The 6,000-nt window shown below is 43.6% G+C and overlaps 1 protein-coding gene across 3 annotated transcripts in view; it reads right to left on the minus strand.

The window, feature by feature from the left end:
• Positions 1-6,000, minus strand: part of MACROD2 (MACRO domain containing 2) — an 844,666-nt gene that overhangs the window by 732,883 nt on the left and 105,783 nt on the right. The window lies entirely within an intron of this gene.

Below are 6,000 nucleotides of genomic sequence, written 5' to 3' on the forward strand. Positions count from 1 at the left end.
GTAAAATCAGCATTAATAATGTATAACTAGGAAAAGCAAATGTGAGAGAACACACACATGCCTTACAACTGCTTTTTTTTTTTCCTGTTTAGCTTCAAGGATCTCTCCACAGCACATTCACCAGCAGATGCTGAAGACACGGCAGCTTCCACACCGACTCACGCAGATGGTGCTGCTGGGGTTGACTCTCGTACAAAGGTGACTTGCCATCCCAACTGAGATAAAGTTTCTGCATGTGGGTCCTTTCCCTGAGTCAGAGTCCCATCAGATATAACTACACGGCCAGGGAAATTTCAAAATTTCTGTTAACTCGCTTTTAATGACCATATCAACTCGTACCTTCCTGCCAACACCATTAACTGCTGTTGAGCAAAGCCATTCCTGAAACGCCCTCTCTTGCTGAACAGACGAAGCCAGAATAATCACCCCTACTTAGGACTAAACAAATCTGTTCAGACGATGTAAACTTGGGCCTTTCTGAGAATAAACGCTTTGGAGTTATTCATACATTCAACGCTGGCACAGCCTTTCGCAATTTCAGACCCAGGTATTACACAAGCAAATCAGACTCGGGCTTATGGCTGGATGTTAACACAGACTAGACACAAACAACCAGGGCGGTACATTTGGCCAAAATAATGTGCTAATGCTTTGATTTGCCTGCAAAGCAGAGGGTGTACATTTTTTTAGAGATTACAGAACACCACCTGATGCCTTCAGCAGTGCTACATCCCCACACACTTGCTTCGAGTTTACACAGAATGCTAAATATTCAAATTGGGAAACTCATACATTATACAACTGCACAGAACTTGGCCACTGTAATTTTACCAGATTAGACCTAAGTGAAACCGCTCACATAATAGGAGAAGGAAAGAAAATAGGAAACTCTCTGACATGTAAAAGCGGGGGAGCAAAGGAAAAGGACAACGAGGGAGAGCAGAGAGTTCAGCAGAAGCAGCTTCTCCCAGCAGATGATCAATGCACAAAGAGCTGGAATGTGAACGCTCCCGTGTGGGTTGATGTGCAGAGGAACAGCTATTGGGCACTGCAGGAGGAGGAGAGGAGCTGGGGAAGAGGCAGGGCGTGTGCAGAGAGCCTGGCAGAGACAGGCTGAGAACGCTGAGAGGGAAGACAGGGGCGGAAAATCCTCCGGGGCTATCAGGAAGTAAAAACAAAGAGTAAGGACCAGAAGAGCCATTTTCACGGCCTGAAAATACACTTGAGAGAAAGCATGTGACTTCCAAGCTTTCGGTGTAAACCTGTGAAGAACTGAGATCTATCAAAACTGCATATGGAAATGTAACAAGAAACATGAATCTTCCCCAAACTGTTGTCTGCTCAGGAGAGGCAAAGAGTTCCAACACCAACAGGCAAAACAGGAACACGGACAAAAAGGAGTTATCCACCCCAAGCCCCTTCTCAGCAAGCCCCAAATCACCATTTCTTTGCATTTCTCTTGCTCCTCGAAGGTCGGCTCTGGGCAGCTGTTGCATAAGCAGCAATTAAAGCTCCAAGAAAGACCAAAATTGTACCAGAATTGCTCTTTTGTGCCGTTTCAGAAGGTTTAGTTTTTTTATTTGTTTAAGTATGTCTGTACTACTGGAACCCTTTTTATAGAGGCAGGTGTAAAAACGCTTTTACCACTTTGTTCGGCTCCGGGTATGGGTTGCATCCATAAAAATGTGAATTTGCAAATGTAAGAACTACCCTGAGGGCAGAACAGCAGTGTTTTTTTTCCTTTACAGGATTCTTCCTCGCACATACTACACGTTACTAACAATCTCAGTTAAGGTTTTCAAGGTTGTTTTGGCGGAACACTATTTTTTCCTTCCTTTAACACACTTTCAAAGCCACGTCAAGCGCACGGAAAGTCTATTCTGTTCTGACAGCACCGCTTACTTTGTCAAGTAAGCAAGGAAAAACTCCATGTTCCTCAAGGAGTTAGCTCTGCTTCTCCTAAAAATGCTGTCGTGGTGGCTTCATGCTTTGACATCTAACAAATAGAGAGGATTGCCTCCTAAATACAAAAATCAACCCTAAGCATTAGGAGCAAATTTTCTTGGTATGAACTTTACGTAGTCAGCTTTCTTTACCCATTTCAGTCTGTTCTGTAAATAATAAAAAATAAATACCTTACTCAAAGGCTTTGCAATTTCAAGTACCCCATTAAGTTACTTCATTTTGCTATCCATAGCACATGATCTCACAAGCAAAGCTGTTTATTTGCCTTAGGGAAAACAGAGATGTGGTTGCATCATGGGTGTTTCTGAGTTGACAGGGCTTTTCCCCGAGGCTGTTTGGGAGAGTTGGAAAGAAGAACAGGGAGAAAGCACGGAGAGAAGGGAGAGGAATGGCAGAAAATACAGGTGCAGTGGTCTAACCTCCTGGCCCTTACAGACAGACAAAATAACCACAATTACAACTATTATCTCTCACATTCCTCTAGCAGGGGAAAAGAAAGGAGCACTCTTGAGCCCACCTAATTTTAAGGAAATATTTAGTTTTAGACTCTACATACATTTTAGCTCTACTACCATGATTACATTCTCATTTTTGTTGCATTTGATAAAGAGCTGCTGCACCAACTTTGACAAGGTATTCTACGTACATACACAATGCTGAAAGCTGAATTTGACAGGCATTTATGTACGGAAGGAATACATCTAAAATTGGATTCGAATTCTGAAATGGTTCAGATCATTTAAAGATTAAACTCTAATATAAAATGCAATATGTGTTTGCTGAGAAACTGTACTTAGTCAATATCAGGAAACCTTACAGGACATGTATCATACCGAAGTTCATATATTATAGTGTCCTCTTTCCTTAGATGTCTCTACAAATCAGCCAATACCCAGCTTGGATTTGGGACAGCTTGCTTTGAAAAATCAATATAACCTGATAAAAGCCTAAAGCTAAAACCCACTAACATTCATTTCAGCTTATTCCATTGAATATCAAACTATTACTCGCAGCTTTATCTGACAGAAATCTGTCCTTGGGAAGCTCAAAGAAGCCAGGCTCCAGTTTTGGTGCTTGAAGACAGCCCTCTCCCTCTGCACCGAGGGTGAGTGATCTCAGATCCAATTTCACTCCCGATCAGTGTGTTTGGTTTCTCATCATTTCATAAATGTCCTGCCCAGAAAGGTTTCTGACTGGAACTGGATCCACAGCAGGACAAAGTATATCCAAAACTCCGAGTCACAGTGACAGTCATTCAGGTCAACCTTTGGCTGAGGAAGTTCCCAGAACTTTGATTCTTATCAGAACATCAGGAGGCTCGGGGGAAAAAGAAACAAGCATCATCATTATCACCTTGACCTAATAGCACCTTCCAAGTGTGTGTTATAAACTTGCATTAACATTCTGTGAAATGCATTATGTAGTGTGAGTACTCTGAATTTCCCACCGACACCTTCCAAACTCTCTCAGCCCATGAAGCGTTAACAAGATTGCCATGTCTTCTGAAAGGTAATTTCCCTATAGGTCTGACAAGAACTTTAATCTCAGTGTCATGAGCATTAATTAATTCTATAAACAAAATACAGGTAAAGGAATATTTTAACTTAGAAATTCAATTAAAATATCTCATTATATTCCTCGGTTTCAGCACGTCTGTGTTAAATATTCATATTTTTATTCCCAACATATGAGTAACTCCATCCGTATTAACAGAGTTTTCTCCGTTCTCCTGGAATTCAAGAGACCATGAATTTCTACATTTTAAGAAGAAGATGGAGAACGTGGTCAAGCTCTCCACGTACGACAGGTTTTTTTGTGGAGAGTATTTTAAAGGCTACCCACGTCCTTAAGAGGTATATTTACGGAGTTTACATAAAAGAACGCAGTCAAAAATCTGCTGCAACAGCATATTAAAGACCTTTTAGTGCTCCAGAGCAGCTGTGACCTGGTAAAATCTAATTATTTCTCACATGCCCTTTGGAATTCTCCAGGAATATGTACTGTAATTTCTAAATGATGCCATCAGCACTGGGCTGGCCTTGGAATTAAGCTGAGAGATAGACCATATACATCTTTTATGAGTATCCCACAGATCTGTGTTAAGGCTTAGCCACACGGCACAGCAACGTAACCCTGGAATCTGTTAACTAATACAACTAAGTCAGGCGTGAGAAATACCAAATACACAACGTTTTTGTAAAAACACTGCTATAATCTTTGAAGAATCCCGGTTTTAAAAAAAAAATCCCCAGGATATCTGCCGCATTTCAAATCAGCTTCTGCACTTGCACAGCTCGCTGTTCTGTCCCACATGGTAAGCCCCTGGCACGCTGTAGTACCAGTCATACCCATGTCTGTATAATACATGTACATATGTATCCATAGCATGCATGTAACATGTTATATATATATATGCGTTAAGATGTAAATGCAACACAGCTGATTATGACTGAGCTGGTCAGGGCACAGCTCACTGTCAGGACTATCAATACAGACAATTGTACCTTAACCTGAAGTCAATTTATTATTAGTTCTTACTCTCCTCAGGGAAAGATTAGAATTGAAGTGACAGAGAAAAAAAAATCCCTTTCCCTCTTTGTCAAGGAAAATCGATCCAGAATTATTTTTTTCCAATTAGTTGAATAAAGATAGTAGGTATATAACATTTCAAACATCTAAATACCAAATACATCAAAAATTTATTAACATTCATCTTGAGAAAGAATGAGGTTTGATACTTTCATTTGCTTTTGCCAAAAGTTAAACAATAGGAACTGAAGTATTCAAACTTTATAGAGAAAGTGCAACTATGTGGCAATTTCCATAGGATTTGTGGAAGTCAAGCACTCTATGAACTTAATGGAGCTTGGCCTTGTGTCTTCTGATAGCAGCAAAAAGCACAACTGGAGGATAACTGGGATCAGCGGACACAATTTTTGGGAGCCACCCTTCCCCCAGACATCGGCTCCTTGTGCTGGCCAATGTACTGGTCAAAACCACACAGGTGGCCAAGATCACCTGTGCACTGGTGACAAAGAGAACAGGATGCTCATGAAGGCAGCAGCTGTGTGCCGGGAAGGAAATCCCGCTTTGATGGAAAATTTAAAGAAAACCCGATGGAAACATCAACTTCATTCGCCAAAGCCAATGCTACTTGCAGGCTGGTAAGCTGCGAATAATAAGAAACTAGGTTTTAGGAAAAAACACCTGGGGAAGGTGTTTTCTAGCTTGCCTTACGGCCACCATAAATTTTTGGTTGTGTTAGGAGGGCAGAAAATTTGTTTTCCAAGGAAAAATCCCTGAGGATGTCAGCCAGGCCCCAAGACCCCTCAACCTCAGTCCCGCTGGGCACCATAAGATATGTCCCAGCAAGTGCTGTCCCGAGCTGAGCATGGAACCAGGCAGCTCTTAAACACTCACTGATCCCAAACAGGATCAAACGCCTCGGGAAAACCCTTCCACACCCCAAAGCCGCCGCCTGCAGCACCTCGAGGGTGAGGGAGATTCCACAGGAGAGAAAACGCTCCCCGCCATCTGACTACAGGGGCTGAGGGAACATACAAATTTATTTACATTTTATTTATCTATTTATTTATTTATTTTTATTTATTTCTCAATATTTTTCAACTCGTGAGCTGCACCGGTCCTTGGACCCAAAGCCCAGGGGAGGGCAGGGGGGACGATACGAACCGGGGGTCACCTGCCCGAGCCCAGCGCCGGCACTGAACCGGGCGCCGGGGGACGAACTGGGCAGGGGATGAAGGGGCGCTGCCTCGCTCCCGCCACGGCCAACAGCGGCACCACCACGAGAAAAAGGGGGGAAAAAATTAAAATGGGGGTGAAAATAAAACTTAAAGAAGTGTAAAGAACGAACCTTCCCCCGAGCCCCTGCGCCTCTGAGGCGCCCTGCCCGCCCCCCCCTCCCGCCGCGGCCCGGCCGTGCCGCCGCCTGTCGCGCCCCCTGGCGGCGGCCCCGCTCCCCTCCCCTCCCCGCCCGGCCCCGCCCCCCCAGCCGGCGGCCCCGCCCCCCCCATT

Source organism: Neopelma chrysocephalum, unplaced genomic scaffold (assembly GCF_003984885.1).
Source record: "Neopelma chrysocephalum unplaced genomic scaffold, ASM398488v2 Primary Assembly neopelma1_91, whole genome shotgun sequence".
NCBI classification, from domain to species: Eukaryota; Metazoa; Chordata; class Aves; order Passeriformes; family Pipridae; genus Neopelma; species Neopelma chrysocephalum.